This window comes from Engraulis encrasicolus, chromosome 16 (assembly GCF_034702125.1).
Source record: "Engraulis encrasicolus isolate BLACKSEA-1 chromosome 16, IST_EnEncr_1.0, whole genome shotgun sequence".
Lineage (NCBI taxonomy): Eukaryota > Metazoa > Chordata > Actinopteri > Clupeiformes > Engraulidae > Engraulis > Engraulis encrasicolus.
The window spans coordinates 49,127,452-49,131,515 of record NC_085872.1 but is presented as its reverse complement, the minus strand read 5'-3'; the positions used below and the strand labels follow the sequence as shown (position 1 = coordinate 49,131,515).

The 4,064-nt window shown below is 48.3% G+C and overlaps 1 long non-coding RNA gene across 1 annotated transcript in view; it reads left to right on the top strand.

Annotated features, from left to right (window-relative positions):
* Positions 1-1,676: 1,676 nt before the first annotated feature.
* Positions 1,677-4,064, top strand: part of LOC134466643 (uncharacterized) — a 72,440-nt gene continuing 70,052 nt past the window's right edge. The window contains exon 1 of the long non-coding RNA XR_010038362.1: positions 1,677-1,935. This is a non-coding gene — a long non-coding RNA (uncharacterized LOC134466643). The remainder of the gene's footprint in view (positions 1,936-4,064) is intronic.

Below are 4,064 nucleotides of genomic sequence, written 5' to 3'. Positions count from 1 at the left end.
GTTCACTTGTGTGCTGTGGAGTGCTGTGTCACAATGACAATGGGAGTTGGAGTTTCCCAATGGGCTTTCACTTTCACTTTTCACTTTCACTCCCGATAGCCTCATACAGTGTCGATGCTGTTGGGCTGGGGGACTGGTTCTTTAGTCCAGCGGTATTGTACTGTGCCTCCCATTTCCAAACCGATGTAGTTGACGAGGCCGCACGTTCGCAGCCCCGAGGGGGACGAACAGGTGCAAGAAGACCTCCGTCACAGTGGTGCCGTGACCCGGATGGGAGTGAGGTTCAAGGGGGAGAGTGTAACGGAGGCTAACTAGCAGAGTTGGCGTGGATTGCTAGTTGGCGTGGAACGCTAGAAGACCTCCATCACACAAGGTCTGCCTGCAGTTGCATTGATCCCGTGATAGTTTAACAACATCGTCTGCGCAACATGATTGAAATTTGGCAAGTTGGACAAGAAATGTGACTATTATGCAACTTTTTGATCCAGAATGCATTGCTGTCTGCATGCGCATGCAGATGCACAATCTTGAATAAGGCTACTCCCATATGCTGCGTCCTGCCTAGCAAAAGCATCACTGCTTCATCACGACTGAGCCCTATGTCTTGAGGGCCATTTACGGCCCTTGAGGTCGTCCTATCCATCCCCAACATAATTTTTATTTAATGCAGTTCCCCCTGAAATATGTCACTTTTTGTAAAGAAATGTTAGAAATAACATTTGCAATACAATTGAGTTATATTTCAGGGGACCTAGTGAAGGTGGGGTCTCTTGTTAAGGTGGCTGCCCTCAATATAGGCCTAAGGTGCAGGGGGAAATCCTGCTTTGTGTTCAAAATACAGCCCTTGGAGGACAGTCACGGCCCTTGGAGGAAATTGAAGTGGCCCCTCGAATGAGAACCCCTCCATCCGATTATGTAGATACCGGTAATAAGTAGACATTGGGCCTTTCTCAAAACCTAGGACAGTGTCCTTCCAAGTGTATCAGCCTAATTAGTCACGCCCAGTGATTGGATACTCTTTGGTGAACTCTACGGAATATCCAATCACTGGGTGTGACCAGGGCCGTAAGTAGACATTTTCGAATACCGAGGTCAAATACTGCGTGCTGTACTGCATACTGTACATTTAGAATGCTTCAAACACTTCCGTCAAACTATTAAGTTTGTTTTCATTAATCACTGTCTTGAGGATAAATGGGGGTGGCGTACACAGACTGAATTTATCATTGTTCATCATATATCGATTTTCATCATAGATAAATTTTTACTGAAAAAATACAGAGGACATGACCTCTGTGTCCTCAATGGTAGTTACGGCCATGGGTGTGACTAATTAGGCTGATACACTTGGAAGGACAATGTCCTAGGTTTTGAGAAGGGCCCATATTGAGTTCACATCTGGAGCACTACTGTGCCGAGGTAACTCACTCAGTTGAAAGGATCCTAACCTAACCTTGCCTGCTGGGGGCACTGAAAACCTTGCCTACAGTCAGACCTGATAATTTGTTATTTATTTAGTGTCGTTTTCTGCCCTGTGGTGGCTCGGGTCCATGATCTCATTTGCAGAAACGTGTAGCCGGGGTCAGCGGTGGCAGGCCCTAATCAGTTAAGCCCAAAGCCCCGCTCTCCTCTTTCCATACCTCGGCGGCCGCCCTCTCCCATGCACCCGACTCCACCAATCAGCTGTGACACGGAAAAGTGAACAGACGCCTCGGATAGGGTTGCCTTGCTGTAGAGAGCAACAAAGAAACAAACGCGACGTCGGAGTGAGTTAGCTGTAAAACGTCGCTGGCATTGGTCGCCAAGACGGAAAGCTTCATGCGTTTGAGTAAACAACTTGGTGTCAGGAATAACGCGGCTGGCTTGTAATCTGAGGATATATCCATTTTTGTCCCGTAAAAGGCAGTCGCTTTGGAACAAGTTAACTTCCTCACGGTGAGTGGCTGCTACATGTCATGTTTGTGGCTGGTCTTGGTTTCGAATAGCGCTGACAAAAATAACCAGCTTTACATTTTTATTACGACCGTGACAGCTGTTTTTAACTCAAACCAAATGGTAAAAATGAACCGTTGAGGTGCGTCTGGGTAAGGCGGACATGTATTTTTCCCCAGAAAACCAAACCCAGCGCGTGTTTGGCACAAGCTAACATACGGCTAGCCCCGCAAATGCCAACATCGCACTGACTGGTCTGTTCCACACTACACTGGCTTTGTGTTGTGTTGATACTTTGTTGACCCTCTCCGCCTGGTCAGCAAACGATACATTGTTCATAAAATGTATCAGAACTAAAATGTATCCTACTACCGAACCGCAGCGTTGGAATGGCGCTGTTTATCCACACTTCAGTTATGAGGTGAGGTGAAGGGGGAAATCCCATAATATCCTACCAAATGGTGTGTGAGGAAAACCTGAATCGGGTACCTACCTAACACATTCTGAAGCTAGTCATTGCTTTGGTCAACTTTTTGTCATCTTGCGAAAAGTGTTTGCACTCTCAAATCAACACTTTCACCCTGGTCTCTGTACTTTAGTGATGGCAAATACTACTTTCTTTCTCATCTATTCCAGAGATTCTATGAGTTCTTATCCAGTAGCATATCTGTTATAACGGTGTAAGTATTCAGGATAATGATTTCTCATGGACCATTGGTGTCTGCCTGTTGTGAGCCCATTGATCTGCTTACAATATCGGCTAAGTGTCTCTGAGCTCTTCATCAAGCTTTCCAACGAGTGAAACGGCAAGGCACTATCTATCCTATCGCCATCAGCAATTCAAATATTATGAAAAGGTCACGGTGGTGATCTTATCAGGTAGCCATGAAGGTGAACAAAAGGTTTCTGCTCTCCTCTCCTCTCTTCTCCTCTCTCCTCTCCCTTCCTTGATCTGTTCATCTTCTTTCCCTCTGCTGTTCCTGCTGTCGTGCCCATCTGCCTCTGAGAAAGGCGTACATCCCAGACCCCATCAGAAATCAATAGGGGAGAGTGAGAGAGAGCAGACTGTGTGTGTGTGTGTGTGTGTGTGTGTGTGTGCGTGCGTGTGTACATGCACATGGGAGCGCTCTTTGTAGCCTACTGCATGAAGCATTTCAATTTGAAAGTTGGGAGTTGACATGATGAGTGCCTTGCCATTTTATGGATGAGATTCTTGCCTGTTATCACGGCTTCATCAAAATGTAAATGAGTCTCCCTATTCGTTTTGAACACGATCGCTTCATCTCTCTCTCTCTCTCTCTCTCTCTCTCTCTCTCTCTCTCTCTCTCTCTCTCTCTCTCTCTCTCTCTCTCTCTCTCTCTCTCTCTCTCTCTCTCTCTCTCTCTCATTCCTCTGGAAGGATTTACAGTCGTTTACCTCCTAAGGAGGGTGGCAGTGGTTCAGTTTCGTTTCCCGCTCTGACATGCATCCCTCCTCTTCCTCCTCCTCCTCCTCCTCCTCTCCTGAGCTCTCGGGCCGGTCACGTTTTGGACTCCTTCCCTCTTTCCCTCCCTCCTCTCACCCCCCCTCCCTCCTCACTCTCTCCCTTTCTCTCTCTCTCTCTCCCTCCTTCCCTCCTTCCCTCCCTCTTTCTCCTCCCCACCCTCCCTCCCTCCCCCCTCTCCTCTCCTCCCCCCTCTCCTCTCCTCCCCCCTCTCCTCTCCTCCCCCATCTCTCCTCTCCTACCCCATCTCTCCTCTCCTACCCCATCTCTCCTCTCCTCCCCCCTCTTTCCCAACCCCATCTCTCCTTTCCTCTCTCTCTGCCTCCCTGCTTGCCATCTACTGTACCCTGCCCTGTATAACGTAGGCCAAGTAGCGTAGAGTGTGGCATGGCACATTAGTAAACTTCCCTCCCGAAGCCTCATGCAGTATCGGCAGTGCTGAGCTATTAGACTGGTCCTTTAGCTCAGCGATATCGTGCCGTGCCTCCTCCCATACCCGAACTGATGAGGTGGCCGGTTGGTGAGGTTTATGGGGGTGAATGTAACGTAGGCCAACTGGCAGAGTGTGACGTGGAACATTATTAAACCTCCCTCCTGAAGCTTCATTCCGTATCAGTAGCCCTCAGTAATGAGGTGGCCGGTTGGAGCT